Genomic DNA, 19894 nt, shown 5'->3' on the forward strand with positions numbered 1-19894 from the left:
TGGCTGTGCCGGGTGGAGAATATAACAGAACATGGCAAAGATGTTCAAATGTTGACCAGCAGGGTCAAATAATAATAATCACAGTGGTTGTAGAGGGTGTAACAGGTCAGCACCTCAGGAGTAAATGTCAGTTGGCTTTTCATAGCCGATCATTCAGAGTATCTCTACCGCTCCTGCTGTCTCTAGAGTTGAAAACAGCAGGTCTGGGACAGGTAGCACATCCGTTGAACAGGTCAGGGTTCCATAGCTGCAGGCAGAACAGTTGAAACTGGATCAGCAGCACGGCCAGGTGGACTGGGGACAGCAAGGAGTCATCAGGCCAGGTAGTCATCAGGCATGGTCCTAGGGCTCAGGTCCTCTGAGAGAGAAAGAGAAGAAGGAATTAGAGAGAGCATACTTAAATTCACACAGGACGCCGGATAAGACAGGAGAAATACTCCAGATATTACAGACCATTCCTAGCCCCCCGACACATAAACTATTGCAACATAAATACTGGAGGCTGACAGGTGGCGTCGGGAGACACAGTGGCCCCGTCCGACGATACCCCGGACAGGGCCAAACAGGCAGGATATAACCCCACCAACTTTGCCAAAGCACAGTCCCCACACCACTAGAGGGATATCTTCAACCACCAACTTACCATCCTGAGACAAGGCCAAGTATAGCCCAAGAAGATCTCCCCCACGGCACAAACCCAAGGGGGGGCGCCAATCCGGGCAGGAAGATCACGTCAGTGACTCAACCCACTCAAGTGACGCACCCCTCCTAGGGATGGCATGGAAGAGCACCAGTAAGCCAGTGACTCAGGCCCTGTAATAGTGTTTGAGGCAGAGAATCCCAGTGGAAAGAGGGGAACCGGCCAGGCAGAGACAGCAAGGGCGGTTCGTTGCTCCAGTGCCTTTCCGTTCACCTTCACACTCCTGGGCTAGACTACACTCAATCATAGGACCTACTGAAGAGATCAGTCTTCAATAAAGACTCTCACATGGATAGGCAGACCAGTCCATAAAAATGTAATTCTATAGGAGAAAGCCCTGCCTCCAGCTGTTTGCTTAGAAATTCTAGGGACAGTAAGAAGGCCTGCGTCTTGTGACCGTAGCGTACATGTAGGTATGTATGGCAGGACCAAATCAGAAAGATAGCTAGGAGCAAGCCCATGTAATGCTTTGTAGGTTAGCAGTAAAACCTTGAAATCAGCCCTTGCCTTAACAGGAATACAGTGTAGAGGCTAGCACTGGAGTAATATGATAAAATGTATTGGTTCTAGTCAAGATTCTAGCAGCCGTGTTAAGCACTAACTGAAGTTTATTTAGTGCTTTATCAGGGTGGCCGGAAATTATAGCATTGCAGTAGTCTAACCTAGAAGTGACAAAAGCATGAATTAATTTATAGATGGAAAACATCTGTCCTTGAAACATCTGTCCTTGAAACAGCCAGATTAATCTAACTGGCAAAATAATTTGTCTAACTCTTCCCAGATCAAACCACACCCTGAAATCAACTCATGGTTGAATTCAGTGATGGTCACTAATGAACAAAATCTAAAACAAGGCCAAATCAGGTAGTGCAGTCACACTTTAAAACGAACTAATGGCATGTTGCAACTCTACCTTGCTACTTTTCAGTTGAGCCAAGGAGGAGAACGTGACAGAGAAGGCAGATGGATAGAGAACAGAGGTTGGATGAGAACACAGTACACTGTATCACTTCAAGATGCTCTACAGAGAGAACAGAGGTGGGATGAGAACACAGTACACTGTATCACTTCAAGATGCTCTATAGAGAGAACAGAGGTGGGATGAGAACACAGTACACTGTATCACTTCAAGATGCTCTACAGAGAGAACAGAGGTGGGATGAGAACACAGTACACTGTATCACTTCAAGATGCTCTACAGAGAGAACAGAGGTGGGATGAGAACACAGTACACTGTATCACTTCAAGATGCTCTACAGAGAGAACAGAGGTGGGATGAGAACACAGTACACTGTATCACTTCAAGATCCTCTATAGAGAGAACAGAGGTGGGATGAGAACACAGTACACTGTATCACTTCAAGATGCTCTATAGAGAGAACAGAGGTGGGATGAGAACACAGTACACTGTATCACTTCAAGATCCTCTACAGAGAGAACAGAGGTGGGATGAGAACACAGTACACTGTATCACTTCAAGATGCTCTATAGAGAGAACAGAGGTGGGATGAGAACACAGTACACTGTATCACTTCAAGATGCTCTATAGATTGTAATTAGTTGTATTTGTTTGAACATATTATAGCAGGTGAAATGCAGACAGTGAAAAAGTAAAACATGGTTCACAAAGAATTTGCAGGTGAGGTAAAAAAGCCTGTGAAATTACTATTAACACCTAGCACAGTTTGTCTCCGTTCAGAGAGCTAGTAGGGGCATGCGGCTATTGGCTTGGACTGGCAAGAGAAACTTGTTATCCACCGGCTGTAGAGTGTAGAAGACGTGTTGTCCCTCAGCACCGAGACAACGGAGTAGAATCGCCTGTTTGTGTGTTTCTGCAGCTCTGTACAGATTTACAGCTACCACACACCAAGGCTGCCGACTTTTGAAGAAAGCTTGGAGTGAGATTTTGCTTAGACGGGGTCTGGAGGTCCTCCCCCAGGAAAATGTTACTATTTTAAAACTCATTTCCTGCTGTTCTATGTATTTTAACATGGCTTAGGCATTTGACCAGGATAGAGAGAAAACAGGTCAGGTGTATTCATAATGTTTTGAACATTAAATGAACACTCAAAATTCACTACTTTTAGATTTTTGGGAATGAAATTAAAAATTTGCTAGTATTTTTTCGAACATATGTGGTTTGACACTTTGAGACTGGAATTAAATTAGATGGCGAGACAGGCAAATGTGAGAAACAGTGGGAATGTCAGTGGAAATGCTCTGCACATAAACTACTAATATTAATGGCTGATGGCAGTTGGTAACCAAATCAGAGATTGCAGTCTCCTTGTCCATAGACGTCTTTCAAGGTAAGTGTAACGGATGTGAAACGGCTAGCTTGTTAGCGGTGGTGCGCGCTAAATAGCGTTTCAATCGGTGACGTCACTTGCTCTGAGACCTTGAAGTAGTGGTTCCCCTCGCCCATACCCGGGCGCAAAGCATCGTTACCCATCGCTCCACAAAAGCCACGGCCCTTGCAAGGTCTCAGAGCAAGTGACGGCACCGATTGAAACGCTATTTAGCGCACACCACCGCTAACAAGCTAGCCGTTTCTCATCCGTTACACTCACTTCCCTTTTGACCTCCACCTTTTCCGCAGCAATCAGTGATCCGGGTCACGGCTCCAATGTAACAGTATAACTTTACACTGTTACATAAGGTCACAAACATTTAGGATTTGGGGGAACTATTTATTTATCCATTATTTAACCAGGTAAGCTAGTTGAGAACAAGTTCTCATTTACAACCGCGACCTGGCCAAGATAAAGCAAAGCGACACAAACAGTTACACATGGAATAAACAAACATACAGTCAATAACACAATAGAAAAAAGAAAGTCTATATACAGTGTGTGCAAATGGCGTGAGGAGGTAAGGCAATAAATAGGCCATAGTAGCGGAGTAATTTCAATTTAGCAAATTAACACTGGAGTGATAGATGTGCAAGTAGAAATGCTGGTGTGCAAAAGAGCAGAAGTAAATAAAAACAATACGGTGTTATGTGGAGCGAACACAGAGGAACCCAAGAGCGGACTCAGATGCGGAAGCAGGGATGAATGAACCAACATGTTTATTGTACACAGAGAGATATGGAGTGCAGAACCGGAGTAGCTCAGATGAGTTGCAGGAAAACCCGAAGTGTAGAGTGAGGTTGGAGTTGAATAGGGTAAACAGGTCCTGAGGGGAATCCAAGGTGGTGGTGGTGAGTGAAGTCCAGAGCAAGGTAGTTGGGTGGTGAGATGTGGTACAGGAACCAGAGACAGAGCGGTAACTGCAACGAGAAGACAAAACAGTGTAAGGCAGGGAAACAAGCACAGCAAGACAATAGGGTCTTGAGAACTGACAAAAGGCTAGGATAACAACTGACTGAGCAGAGATTACGATCTGGCAGAGTGGAGGTGGGAATGAGTGTATGTAGAGGTCTTGATTTATGGGACGATTTGCAGCTGGTAGGGATCTGCTCTGACTCCAGCACACCTGTCTCGAACCACCAACAAATACAAAATAAATAAAAAATTAAAAAAGAAAGAAAGAAAAAAAGAGAGAGAGAAAGAAAGAGAGAAAGAGAGAGAGAGGATTATACAGGAGGAGAACTGCAGGTTAGGACAACACCGGATGAATATCAGAGGGCATAGTGGGAGCAGATGTAACATATGGGGATGAGGTTGGTAGATTGGGTGGGCTATTTACAGATGGGCTATGTGGGCTATGCGATCGGTTAGCTGGTCAGATTGCTGATGTTTAAAGTTAGTGAGGGAAATATAAGTCTCCAGCTTCAGCGATTTTTGCAACTATCTCAGTTGTGTTCAAACAATGTGACTGCTACATTGAAGGAGTGAAAACCTCACTGGTGATTGACACTGGAGCAAAATAGTCACTTTTGAGCAAAGCCACTTAAGACTTATTCTTCTCACATGTGCCACTGCAGAGACCAGCAGTATCCCTCTTGCCATAATCTTATTCTGCATAGAAAAAATATGATGCGTCTATGCAGAATAATAATTATTTTTGAGTCTTGTATCATTTAATATCCACAGCTTATTTGTAGGACTCATTCAAAACTGTCCATGAATGGCTGCAAAAATACATAGCCTCATATAATTCATTTTCAGAGACAAAAGTAGTCATATCAGATTTCAAATCTGTGATTACACTGGCAAAATCAAGAAGTGGAAAAATAAAATAAGTGTGGGGAGTAGCAGTAGTGTTCTTGCTGACAAGCACACTAATCACCCTGTATTTTATGCCTTTGTTAAGAATGAGAATTGTTCAACTGATCAGACCAAATAAAGTAAATTGATAATAAAATCTCCTGAAGACAAGATTACACAAATCTTCCTCTACACCCTAACCAAATCATTCTTATATTCATTGTTCCCTCTCTAGAATCAAATTTACACTTTTGCGTTCACAATCTGTTAGACAAAATTATTTTCTTAGGTCCATAGTTCCATATCAGGTCACCCAACCAAATGTCCCCCGCTAAAACATACTGTAGGTCTGTCTGCAGCCTTTTCGTTGTCACAGCCTTAAAGCCAATCTCCAAACCAGGAGACTAATTTAAGTGTGGATTATATTGACTTTGGTACACGCTGTCAAAAGGCTGCATTCTGCAATAGGCGCGGGAGTAACAGCAACGTCATTTAGTTTACATTGTACATAAAACAGCGCTACTGTGCTGCTCTTTTTACAGTTTTATAAACTCAGCGGAGAACGTTCTCTCTCTCTCCGTTCCCCTCTTATCTTGATCACTTACATAACTAGACCATATGCTTCAATGTGCTGCGGTTCACAGTGCTGTGGCAAGGTACAGTTTAGATCTCCAGGGACCGGTAGAAACGGTTGGAGACGGTGACGGCAAGATACATTTTACAAACTCACTTGTTGTGCAATTAAACTGAACGTCTTCACTTCAGATCCACATGTTAGCAACTCGTACAAACTTATGTAAACCTCACATCTGTACACACACGGCACAAGATACAGTACATTCTTAATAAAGACATCCTCCAACAATTTCAGAGTTGAAAATTGAAATCCCAAGTATAAGTACAGTAAAGTCCACACACTAAAGAGGCAAGAAATTGTGTTTTTTGACACATCTGCAAACTTCAAGGAGTTGGACTGATGGGAAGTTGTGATGTCATCAGCCTCCATCAGCCTCCTAGAGAATAAAAGAGGAAAGGCCAACCCCCCACTTGTGTTATGTCATAACTTACCTTGATCTATTATTGAGATGTACCTTTTGTTAAGTAAATCAGGTGTTAAATAAGGTGAAAAGTAGACTGGAGTGCCACTTTAAAGCGACAACATTCAATACTCCACTGAGCATCGGGCTCATAGAAATAAGTGACTTTGCATTGGGCTGATTACTGCACCTTGTCATCAATGACCTCAAATACTGATCTGCACCATTGTGCATTTGCACTATGCACACCTCAACACAACACAGTATGTGCACTGCTGATATTTGCCACGGCAACAACACTCCCTCTGCTTGTACAGTCTCTTCCTCATTCCATTCTCAGTGCATATCGGTTTGAATTCCCTCCTCCACTTGTTTGACCTATACTTGTTTGACTCGTTCAACAACTTTAAAGTACCTTACCTTATTTTGCTAAGCGAAAGGAAAAGTCTGTCAGACTCACTTGAAAGCTAGAAACCTGCTACGCGAGGCTATTGGAAAATAGTGAACACTCAAATGGGAAAACTGTCTGTCTTGTTTTTTATTTCGTTTTTCACCATTGGCAATGCAGGTAGATTTGACTACTTACTTACTATCAAACTCATTTAATGGTTTGTTATGTTATAAAATGTAAAATGTCCATAACTGTATAATATAACTCCTCTCCAGGTTCAGGATCACATTCTCTGTGGGCACTTGCAACATATATAAGTGGAGAGACGCCTTTCCCTGAGTTTACGGTTGTGGTGATGTTGGATGACGTTCAAGTGGCTTACTATGACTCCAACATGAAACACTTCATCTACAAGGGACATAACACCTCAGACAAAATACATGATGACCTAGCTCAGGACGGAGGTTATGTATTTGGAATTATATACCAGAGCATGAAAGAGAGATCCTTTCACCTAAAGCACCACTTGAATCTCACGGAAGGTGTTCAGGTTCAGCAAAGAATGTCTGGATGTGAGATGTTGGACAATGGTGAACCAGCCCTGATCATGTTTAAGGAGACTTTTAATGGCATTTTTGTAGATCATGCGATATATAACAGCATGACACATTTTATATACGATTCTGGGACACTACTTCTAGGATATTATGGGATGAGGCAAGCATATGAAAAAGCACTATTTGAGAATATTTATAGAACTATTTACTTCCCATTTGCATCAGAACACTGAAGACAATCCTGAAGAGAGAGAAGAACGTTGTGATGAGTAAAGTTCCTCCCAGACTCAGGTTGATAAAGAAAGAGGTTTCTGGAGGGTTTCAGGTGAGCTGCCTGGCGTTTGGTTTCTATCCTCGCCACATCAACCTGACCCTGCTGAGAGACGGCCAGCCAGTGGGAGAACAGGAGCTGACAGGGGGGGAGGTGCTGCCTAGTGGAGATGGGAACTACCAGCTGAGGAAGAGTCTGGAGGTCAGTACTGAGGAGCTAAAGAAGAGACACAACTACACCTGTACTGCCTCTCACCTCAGTCTGGACAACAAGCTGGATGTCAGTTGGGAGTCTGGGGCAGAGAGAGTTCACCTATCCACCCTCTCAGTTCTACTGGTGATGATGCTGATTCTTATTCTATCTATTTTCATTTGTGTCAAAAGGAGGTGGAGGTGCACTGCCTCCCATCTGAAACTTGTCAACATTGATGCAAAAGCGTGAGAGGAAATGAACCTTTCTTCAGATTCTGAGACCTAATAAAATGTTGGGACACTGATGTAGCTTTGTCAGTTCAGCTCAATTCACAATCAAAATATGACTGCCAGTGCACCTATGAGGGCAAGTGTGAATTATTCTGCTATTGTCAGTCAGTCTTCCCTTCCCCTCAACAAAGGACTGTAAAGGATCAGTTTGGGGAGACTGTTGACAAAAACAAATATTGGGGCATTAATTTAATATGGTAGTTAATTCATTATGTCATTTGTCATTTCTAATCATGACTATTCATTAATTTCACAATGCACTCTATATAAGTTCTGTATTAGCTGATATCCAGTATCTTAACCAGAAGGAGAATCATGTGATCATGTGTATGAGGTCTGTTTATTATTGGAAAAACTTTACAGTGTCTCTTTGTGGTATTGTATGTAGTGTATGTTACCCCCAGGCTGTACAATAATACCTTTATTATAGACAATAAAATATAGCCGAATGTATTACTGCATTGATTCATGTTAACTATGTCATTAATTCATGTTAATTATATACCTTAACTTCTCTCAGGAACTTGTTTATCACTCTGGAAGGAAGAAATCTGACCCTCTATTTCACTCCAGTTTAAGACTGGCATGAGGATTAATCTAAGGTGAATGTTGTATGCATCATAAACAATTAAACTGTTTTATGTTAGGGAGAGGTTACACCTATCCACCCTCTCAGCTCTACTGGTGATGGTGCTGATTGTTATGCTATTTGGCATTTTCCTTTGTGTCAAAAGGAGGTGGAGATGCACTGCCTCGTAGACATTGTCACAATTTGCCAACTTTGATGCAAAAGTGTCAGAAGAAATGAACAAGTCTTCAGATTCTCAGACCAATAAAATGACTGCCCACACTATTATTATTATTGTTATTGCAGTATTACAGATGAAGGATCTTAATTTGAGCCAGTTTGCTACAGCAGGAAAACAATGCTGCAGCAACAGCAAATGATACTTATTATGTGGATTACTTTTGAAGGGGTTGATACAGTTTTCGTCAAGGAAGTCTGAAATTTCAAAGTGGAAAATACAACTTTTAGAATACTTTTTAACCTCAATCCTTCACCTGAAACAGGGTGATCAAATGAAGATCCTACATCTGTATTGCTGACACAAAATGTGCAAAAGATTTTGTTATTGTCGGTCGATTTCCCTGCCCCTCAACAAATTACTATAAAGGTTCAGTTTGTGGAGACTGTTGACAACTATAAATATCTGGGCATTCGTCCAAATCTGCATTTATATAAATCAGCAAAAAAATAAACGTCCTCTCACTGTCAACTGCGTTTATTTTCAGCAAACTTAACATGCGTACATTATTGTATGAACATAAGATTCAACAACTGAAACATAAACTGAAAAAGTTCCACAGACATGTGACCAACATAAATGGAATAAAATGTCCCTGAACAAGGGGGGGGTCAAAATCAAAAGTAACAGTCAGTATCTGGTGTGGCCACCAGCTGCATTAAGTACTGCAGTGCATCTCCTCCTCATGGACTGCACCAGATTTGCCAGTTCTTGCTGTGAGATGTTACCCCACTCTTCCACCAAGGCACCTGCAAGTTCCAGGACATTTCTGAGGGGAATGGCCCTAGCCCTCACTCTCTGATCCAACAGGTCCCAGATGTGCTCAATGGGATTGAGATCCGGGCTCTTCGCTGGCCATGGCAGAACACTGACATTCCTGTCTTGCAGGATATCACGCACAGAATGAGCAGTATGGCTGGTGGCATTGTCATGCTGGAGGGTCATGTCAGGATGAGCCTACAGGAAGGGTACCACATGAGGGAGGAGGATGTCTTCCCTGTAACGCACAGCGTTGAGATTGCCTGCAATGACAACAAGCTCAGTCCGATGATGCTGTGATACACCGCCCCAGACCATGACGGACCCTCCACCTCCAAATCAATCCCGCTCCAGAGTACAGGCCTCGTCGTAACGCTCATTCCTTCGATGATAAACGCGAATCCGACCATCACCCCTGATGAGACAAAACCGCGACTAGTCAGTGAAGAGCACTTTCTGCCAGTCCTGTCTGGTCCAGCGACGGTGGGATTGTGCCCATAGGCAACGTTGTTGCCAGTGATGTCTGGTGAGGACCTGCCTTACAACAGGCCTACAAGCCTCCAGTCCAGCCTATCTCAGCCTATTGCGACAGTCTGAGCACTGATGGAGGGATTGTGCGTTCCTGGTGTAACTCGGGCAGTTGTTGTTGCCATCCTGTACCTGTCCCGCAGGTGTGATGTTCTGATGTACCGATCCTGTGCAGGTGTTGTTACACGTGTGCCACTGCGAGGACGATCAGCTGTCCATCCTGTCTCCATGTAGCGCTGTCTTTGGCATCTCACAGTACGGACATTGCAATTTATTGCCCTGTCTACATCTGCAGTCCTCATGCCTCCTTGCAACATGCCTAAGGCACGTTCACTCAGAGGAGCAGGGATCCTGGGCATCTTTCTTTGGGTGGTTTTCAGAGTCAGTAGAAATGCCTCCTTAGCGTCCTAAGTTCATAACTGTGATCTTAATTGCCTACCGTCTGTAAGCTGTTAGTGTCTTAACGACCGTTCCACAGGTGCTTGTTCATTAATTGTTTATGGTACATTGAACAAGCATGGGAAACTGTTTAAACCCTTTACAATGAAGATCTGTGAAGTTATTTGGATTTTACGAATTATCTTTGAAAGACAGGGTCCTGAAAAAGGGACGTTTCTTTTTTTCCTAAGTTTATTATACATGCTGGTTTGGCATCCTGAGCATTAACAAAGGTAATCTGGTGCCTTACTCTAAATGGATTAAATACATTTTTTTCCTCATTCATCTACACACAATACTCGATAATGACAAAGCAAAAACAGGTTTTTAGACATTTGTGCAACTGGATAAAAAAATTAAAAAAACAGAAATACCTTATTTACATATGTATTCAGACCCTTTGCTATGAGACTCAAAATTGAGGCCAGGTGCATCCTGTTTCCATTGATCATCCTTGAGATGTTTCCACAACTTGGTTGGAGTCCACCTGTGGTAAATTCAATTGATTAGAGATGATTTGGAAAGGCACACACCTGTCTCTATAAGGTCCCTCAGTTGACAGTGCATGTCAGAGCAAAAACCAAGCCATGAGGTCTGTCCCCCTCATCTGAAGTCGCTACAGCCGATCTGCCAACTTCTGTCTGTAGCGTCCAAACCGTTTGGACTACACACTAATATGTACATGTCTGTTGTTTGGCTCAAGGACGCCCACAGGCCTCACAAGATTTGTCTGTAGGTTCCCCGGTACCAGTTGAACAAATTAATGGAAGTATATAAGGAGAAGTCTCTCCCTTCTCTGGTGTATTTGGGTTTTACAAGATACCGTGTGAGAGCCTTCATGCCTAAACCTGTGCAGTGTAATAAATGCAAATGATTTGGCCATGTGTCAAGTGTATGTAGATGGGAGGAGTACCGTATGCCAGCTGAGTCTAAATGCTGCAATTGTGGTGGTGAACATGAGCCTGAATTCCTGAAGTGTCCTGATAGGATGAAGGAGACGGAGGTGGCAAGAATAAGGGCTGTCCAGCATGTCTCCTGTCCTGAGGTGGTGAGAATGAGGGCTGTCCAGCATGTCTCCTGTCCTGAGGTGGTGAGAATAAGGGCTGTCCAGCATGTCTCCTGTCCTGAGGTGGTGAGAATAAGGGCTGTCCAGCATGTCTCCTGTCCTGAGGTGGTGAGAATAAGGGCTGTCCAGCATGTCTCCTATCCTGAGGTGGTGAGAATAAGGGCTGTCCAGCATGTCTCCTGTCCTGAGGTGGGGAGAATAAGGGCTGTCCAGCATATCTCCTATCCTGAGGTGGTGAGAATAAGGGCTGTCCAGCATGTCTCCTATCCTGAGGTGGTGAGAATAAGGGCTGTCCAGCATGTCTCCTGTCCTGAGGTGGTGAGAATAAGGGCTGTCCAGCATGTCTCCTGTCCTGAGGTGGGGAGAATAAGGGCTGTCCAGCATGTCTCTTATCCTGAGGTGGTGAGAATAAGGGCTGTCCAGCATGTCTCCTGTCCTGAGGTGGTGAGAATAAGGGCTGTCCAGCATGTCTCCTATCCTGAGGTGGTGAGAATGAGGGCTGTCCAGCATGTCTCCTGTCCTGAGGTGGTGAGAATAAGGGCTGTCCAGCATGTCTCCTGTCCTGAGGTGGGGAGAATAAGGGCTGTCCAGCATGTCTCCTATCCTGAGGTGGTGAGAATAAGGGCTGTCCAGCATGTCTCCTGTCCTGAGGTGGTGAGAATAAGGGCTGTCCAGCATGTCTCCTATCCTGAGGTGGTGAGAATAAGGGTTGTCCAGCATGTCTCCTATCCTGAGGTGGTGAGAATAAGGGCTGTCCAGCATGTCTCCTGTCCTGAGGTGGTGAGAATAAGGGCTGTCCAGCATGTCTCCTATACTGAGGTGGTGAGAAGAGTGGAAGAAAGGAGTGAAGTTGAAGAAGTAATGGTAGTAGGAGAAGAGACACCAGAGAATGTTTCTTGTCAACAGAGGGGTCCTGACCTGTTGCATGTAAAGAAGGTGGACATGGTAGTGTTTATTGCATTGGTTATCAACTGCACAGCGCAAACAGAGAGGGAATCTGAGAAAATAGGCACCGTTGTGTGCGGCTGAAAGTTTTTTGGGACTCATGGACTTTCCACAGAGGCACTACAAGGAATCCTGTCGATGAAGGCCCCCGAGCCGGTGTAGGGATGTGATTTGAATTGTGACTGAAGTGGGATGTTTTTATTTTTAATTTTATTTTGTATGATGTCTGTGTTTTCCCCTAACTTTCCCACAATGGAACATGTTTGTTTCCCCACCCCGTACAGTAGGTGTCGGCAATAGAGCAGTAGGTTGTAGTCTGCCATAAAACCTCAAAGAAGAAGATTCACTTCTAACGTTTGTTTGCAGACAGCCATAATACCATAGAAGAAGAAGAAAGTTTTCTCAGCACCAAATATGGTAGTGAGAGCAAGTCCAGCTGTGGGTCGGAGACCGGAAGGACGCGCTATGACAAGAAAGGGAAAGAATGGTACCGTTAAGATCAGAGATTCATCTCCTGCCTCTTGATTTACATACCTTCGTCTTTGTTACGGATACAAGTATCCTGTGTGTGTATCCTGTGTGTGTGTTTCTTTCCTCTCCTTCTCCCCTCACAGGTGAAAATCATCACTCCCCAATCAGTCACCAATACAATCATCTATCAGAAGATACACCTCCTCCTGTTTCCTACCCTATCACAGTTCCTTTCCCTTGGTTTAAAAACTCTGTCAGTTGTTTGCTCTAGAGCTCAATCTCTCTGTAAATGCCATGTCTGTAGGTCTCTCTGTTTCACTCTCTCTTTGTTTATTGACCTCTCTGTTGTTTGAGCACCTCCATAGCACTTTGTCATCACCTGTGAGTATTGTTTTTGGTTATGGTGTTTGTTTGTTTGCTGGTGGGAAAAGGGGGAACCAAGACAAGTCGCCCATGGGCATACACTACCCGTAGGTAGACTTTGTTAAATACACTAGTTAGAACTGGGCGGACCACCCACTGTATTTTTGGTTAGTTAGTTAGCTGTTGTTAAAGTAGGCTAGTCTAGCTTAGGGGTGTTTTTGAATACTTATTGTTTCTTTCCTTGGGTCCAGCTCAGCCCCTTTTCCTGCTCCCCCCATTACCGTGTGTTTATTAATAAACCCTGAGTTTGACGGTAGATTTCAGTTGTCCTGGTTATTTCGTTCACACTTTTACTTTGTCACAATTAGAATTTGCATGAGTTATGTTACCGGTCTCATTACCATCCCCCCTAGACTGTCGGGCCAAAAGGGATTCGTAACAGTCTTCCTAATACACACCAACAAATATGACTTATTGGTCTTCATGCTCTCCTTGAGCCAGCCCAGGATCAAGGGGACCTACCTGCGGCGGCAGGTGTATTGGAGAGTTCCAACGTTTGTCCTGAGAATTCTACCAGACATGATTTTGGACCGGTAGGAGTAATACTTTTGGCCGACCCATACGTTGTGTCGCGCTGGTTAAAGGACAAACTGGGAATGGTCGATTCAGTGAAAGTTTTGAGAAGTGGGGCTGAGCTTTGACACAGCGTTTTTACCTTATAAGGTCAGGTTAGGTTATATTTTCTATTCTGTGAGGACCTATGTTTATAATCCACTGATGTTTTTCGTGTCAAGGACGTGTTGCAGCAGTGTGTAGAAGGGAGATCACCACGCTGTGAGAAATGTCCAGGAGGGCATTGGCAGAGGGAGTGGACAGTTGCGAAAGAGAACAATCTGTGTGTCAACTGTGGGGGTGCTCATGCAGCTGAGGACCTGAAGTGAGAGAGACAGGTTGAGATTGCCAGAGTTTGAGTGGGACAGAATGTGTCCTATGCTGAGGCAGTGAAGAGAGCAGAGGATAGACCAAGGGTGAGTGAGTTGACTGGGTGATTCCCTGTGAGTAGGCCTGAAGAGAGAGATCCTGAGAGAATGAGTTTCAGTAAGATTGGATTTCTTGAGTTTATAGCTATAGGGATCATCTGCACTGTAATGATGGAGTGGAAGTCACAGCAGATAGATGTGGTAGTTACAGCAGCAGAGAAGTATTTGGATGTGAGAGATATCAGTGCAGAGATCTACAGGAAGTTGAGAGAATGGGTTACATCATAACAGGCCGATGGCCTGGTGTAGGATCGTTTAGGGCCAAAGTTGTGGGATGGGGTGGTGTTTTGGGGACACTGTATAACTGCAGGTTAGATGGTGGTGCAATTCAATATTTTCCTATTTCCCTTTTCCTTGTATTTTTTATTTCTTTTTTGTGACCAAAATGTGCAATCCACACCAAAACCTGTGAAAGGCAGCAATATGCAACACAGCGTCTAGCCTGTCAGAAAGTTACATACAAAATAAGAAAGTTGCAGGTAGTGAGAGAGGATGGAACTAGGTGAAACTGGGCTGACATTCTGCACATTTCCTCATCAATAAAACATCTGATCTCAATAAATTTGTATGTTCCCCAAACTAGAATATGTTACAAACACAGTGCATTAAATTTTATAGACTTGACGCTTTGACAAAGTTTCAGAAAAATGTGTTTAGGAGTGCAAGGTCGAATTGAGCTTGTGCACATGCGCACTTCACGGAGGAGACCTTCCCTCACGGAAATATGCAAACACATGCTACAACGTGCCAATAGGATCTCGCTAGCTCGTGCTTGGCTTTGCTTGTTCTGCCCAGTATGCTCCATTTGCTCCCACTGTAAACAACACAGATGAACGATCGTAGGAGGAAAGATGGGGGAAGTGGATGTAGAGTATGATTTAGGCAACGTGTGGAGTAAATTTGGTGAAGAGGAATGTTCTGAATGGACTACAGTAGTATCGAAAACTGGAGCAAAAAGAAAATGGTCTAAAATTGTAGTGGAGGATGTGTGTGTAAATTATAATGAATCGCTTGTTGGGATGCGTTTATTGAGCAAGGATTCATATGTGGGAAACCCATTAGAGGTGTCAAAAATGGTGAAGTATGCGCTTGGAAATGTGGAGTCTGTCAGAGTGACCAGGAGTGGTCTTATTTTGTTAAATTGTATTTCTGATGAGCAGAGGAAGATTGCAGTGGGTCTCAAAAGAATCCAGACAACAGAAGTTTTGTTTTGAACTTGGGAATAGAGCACCCGTCAAAGGAGTCATCTCAGCGGTGACGACGGATGTTCAGGTTGAATACATGAAGAGAATTCCTGGTGTGGTTGGTGCCCGGCGTCTGACCCAATGGGTGAATGGAGAAAAAGAAGAAAGTCGGTACTGTTGTTTGTTGATAAACAGCACATCCCTACCCATGTGAAGCTTGGTTATGTAAGATACACCGTAAGAGCTTTCGTCCCCAAACCACTGCAGTGTAAGGACTTTAAAGGATTTTGCCGTGTTTCAAGTGTGTGCAGACGAACAGAGTATATAGAAGAACGGTGTGTAGAAGGACGACGGTGTTGCTATTGTGGTGGGGATCATGATCCTGAGTTCCTGGAGTGCCCTGTAAAGGTGAAGGAGGTAGTAGGGGTGGCAAAAGTTTGGTCAACCAAATCTCCTGTGTTGAGATTCACTGTCAGATGCTAGTGAAGATATGGTATTGGATAGAATACAGCCTGTAGTAAATGTTTGCTGTCAGACAAAAGATACTCTTTGTGTTAAAAGGTGGACTTTGTGGCGTTCATTGCCACAGTTATATACTGTACAGCACAAGTCTCAAAGAAGTTGAAGAAAATTTACATTATTGTGGCTGAGGCAGAAAAGTTTTTGGCACTTACAAGGGGTACTGGAGCCGGAAGACCCGCCCTCCCAGGTACCCCTTGAGCCTGTGTAGGGATCAGATCTGTTTCATATAGTTATATTAACAGAAAAGTTGTTTAGTTTATTTATTTTTGGGTAGTTTTTTGGTAGTTCAGTTTTTTTGGGAATCCTGTTTTCATCCTGTATTGTAGGTGGCAGAATGCACATTCAATTGTGATCATCAATATACCATAGAAGAAGAAGAAGACACAAATGAACAATCATGGGTTAGTTATAAATATCTTTGACAACAAGCATGCAAGCTCTACAAAAAATATGCTACTCAGTTGGCTAAGTGAAAGGGAAAGTCTTTCAGACTCACTTCTTGCTCTGCAGTTGGCAGTGGCGATTTTAGCATGTAAATCTTGATGGGGCAAAACTAATAATAAGTGGGATGCATGCCAGCAATGCCACTACACAACACAACACTTAACAATACATGAATTAAACTATAACGGTGACAAACGGTGCCCACAAACAGTTAGGGCCTCCATGAAGCTGTCTCAACATCTTACCATTGCTACACCTGGCCATCAGCGGAGTCTTATCCGGCAGCAAAGCAGTTCATTCAGCCTCATTTACTGGATTTTAAAAAACATGGCTGATACGGCTGACTTGTTTAAACAAATATGGTTTCTAATGAGTATTGAGATGTACAAACTATGGCATAAGCGGATAAGAGGCAATCCGTAATAGTGATTAGGACATTAATGAGCGAGCTAGGACGGACGTGATCAATATAACTATTTGTTCAGCACTTTTGAAATGTACAGCGACAGAATTCAGAACATGGGCGGTTCTTACAGTGTTTTCCCTCTACACCAAGTCAGAACCGTATGATAAATAAGCAGACAATGAAAGCTTTTACAATATTCAATGATTACATTTCTCTAAAACAGGTTATAGGCTAGATGTGCACCACCAAGTCAGAACAGTAGGCAAAATTAAGAGGGATAAATAGACCAAATGATTAGGGTGAGGCACATGGCCTACTAACATCTTACTACACAACATACACTTAGTATTACTTTCTTAGCGACAGTATACATATATCCCTGCCATATTACATCATTTATGCAGCACCATAACATGCATTTTTGGACTCACCTTGTTTTGCTGTTCTCACTTGAACAGGAAGGTGGCGCGGCGGCCCTTCGTGAGCAAATGTTGTCATCAAAGTCCGACATTCTCTGGATTGATGATGCTTTCAAGACAACTGGGAACTCTGAAAAAAACTATGTTGAATCATGATGACGTCATTGATCTTCAGGTCGTAGCTCTAGAAAGAGGCCAGATTTACAATTCCGAGTTGGATGACCGTTCAAAACGTATTTTCACAGTCTTAGCTCATTTATTCCTGACTTCCCAGTTGTCTTGAACTCACTGAAGTCAGGTTTTCGCAGTTCCGAGTTAACAGTTGTTTTGACAGCATGGCCAATGTTGAATGTTTATCATTTTAAAATTGGGAAAGAACTTAATCCCAGATTTGGGACCACACATCCACTGTCACTGATTTCTTCCAAACCACTCATGGTTGAATTAGTGATTTCAAACTTGTGTAATGTTTATGTACAATGGCCAATGAGCACCGATACGCTTTATCTATAATTTCTCTTCATTAATTCTCTTCATATGACAAGGATTAAAAAGGATTTGCCAGTAGATTGTCGACTTGATTCATGACTACTAGCTAAGATTTTGAAAGTATGATGTTGACATGATCAGTCCAATCAAAGCTACTGTAGATATAACGTGATTTGACGTAATTTTATCTGTGGCCAATGACCTTGAGCCTTCTTGGATGGGCACATCTAATGTAACTCTATGGTAGCATCCAAGGGGCTAAAGTTTTCGAGGTCTACCCTTAAGACTTTTCGGTGACGTAGTATCCCCATGAGTGACAGAACACTGAGCGCAATGCTCTGTGATGTACCCTAGTGGTTAGAACGTTGGACTAGTAACTGAAAGGTTGCAAGATCGAATCCCCGAGCTGACAAGGTAAAAATCTGTCGTTCTGCCACTGAACAAGGCAGTTAACCCACTGTTCCTAGGCCGTCATTGTAAATAAGAATTTGTTATGTATATTTATACAGGCAAGCCTGTATTTCTATATTTAAAATATATATATTTTTTACATTGTTTGCAAACTGATATGTGACACTGATATGGGACATTAATGCCAAAAGAACATGCAAAACAGGCAAGCCTATTGCTCTGCCCCACCTGCCCTGAATGACGGGTCGCCATTGGCAGTTGGCTAAGTGAAAGAGAAAGTCTGACAGACTCAATTCTTGCTACGCAATCGGCTAAGTGGAAAGGAAAATCTGACAGACTCACTTTTTGCTATGCGAGGCTACACTATCAAAATCATGGACAAACTGTCTGTCTTTTTGTTTGTTTTTTCATTTTACACCATTGTCAACGCAGGTAAGGGTTTAACTTTGTCGCTTACTCATTTAATGATTTATTATGTCAGACAATGTAAAATGTCCATAACTGTTTACAGGGTTGGGGAGTAGTGTGCCGACTATATTGATATCTAGGCTAAATGGCGCATTGATGATGCGAATCACACTGCTGCTCTCTATTTCTTCTTGGCTGCATTCCAAACACTTGAAAGACACGGCCTATCCCCTGTGCCCTCAAATTAAGTGGACACTTCTGATGACGTATCATGACTTCTGACGGGTATACACTTGCAGGGCAAGGGGCAATCATCCCGGGATGAACGAGTGACGGATTTCCGGGCAAGTCCATTTAAAAATCATTCCCTCCCTTGCTCGGAAATTCGTCACTCGTTCATCCCACGTTGTGTTTTCAGCCACATGTAGCTTGTGGGTGCTTTATATGCACTACAGTCAATTATGATTTTAGTACTTAAATTTACTATATAATTATTAATTATATAATTATTATTATGCCTAATGTATGATCGCTATCAAATTAATTAGCTAACTAACGTTATTTCTCCAATTTCCAAAAGCTGACCGAACAAAAACATCATTACTTTTAGGAGATGTGTTTGTGCCGTCATGTGCATTAGTAGCACAATTTCTGACTTATTTACATTTGTTTTTACTTACATTTGTATGTTGACTCCATATTGACGTTGAGGTTTTACGTTTTTGCTGACTTTTCTTAGCAGATGTACAAACATTGTGAATTGAATTATGGGGTTTATAAAGGCTTCAAAGTGAACATAATTGTACACTCGCAAACTCCATTAAAAACGAGGGCTGAGGGGCTTATGTTGCAAACGTCCCTTGCTTGGCTAATCGTTTGGACCGACGACAAATATGGCTGCGGGGATTCCCGAAAGGGCATAAGGCAAGTGGACGAGGGTGTCTTTTATGAGTTTGAAACGCAGCCCTAGTCAGTTGCACAACTGAATGCAGTCAACTGAAATGTGAGAATATGCCCCAGTAGACAGCCAGTGAAAATGCGCTCCAACAACAGCTGCGGATCCCAACCTTTGGAATGAACGTTTGAGTTCCTCCCTTCTAAACTCCCCTGTGGTATTATGCTCCAAACGTCATAAACTAGTTTAATTTAAGAAGACCACCAGTGGGGCTTTTATTTTCTTAATGGAAAATTACCATCTCGTTTTTCTTTCTCAACGAGAAGCAATGAGCCCAATCAGTCCTCCATGACAACAAAATAAAAAATAACAGATTAGGCTAATTAGTGGGTTATGCTCAGGTAAAACAATCTATGTTTCCATTTTATCTTATAAAATGTCAAATGTCCACAATTGTGTATAATTTCACTTCTCTCCCAGGATCAGGATCACATTCTCTGTGGGCACTTGCAACATACATCACCGGAGAGACGCCTTTCCCTGAGTTTACGGTTGTGTTAATGTTGGACGATGTTCAAGTGGCTTACTATGACTCCAATGACAAACAGTCTGTCAACAGGGGACAACGTATCACAGACAAAAACAAGGACGATGAAGCTCAGGACGGAGCTTATATATTTGGAGTAATATACCAGAGCATGAAAGACAGAT

At 42.9% G+C, this 19894-nt stretch overlaps 1 pseudogene; it reads left to right on the top strand.

Annotated features, from left to right (window-relative positions):
* Nucleotides 1–6252: 6252 nt before the first annotated feature.
* LOC139384531 (major histocompatibility complex class I-related gene protein-like) lies at nt 6253–7963 on the top strand (annotated as a pseudogene).
* Nucleotides 7964–19894: the final 11931 nt, after the last annotated feature.

This window comes from Oncorhynchus clarkii, chromosome 26 (assembly GCF_045791955.1).
Source record: "Oncorhynchus clarkii lewisi isolate Uvic-CL-2024 chromosome 26, UVic_Ocla_1.0, whole genome shotgun sequence".
Classification (NCBI taxonomy): domain Eukaryota; kingdom Metazoa; phylum Chordata; class Actinopteri; order Salmoniformes; family Salmonidae; genus Oncorhynchus; species Oncorhynchus clarkii.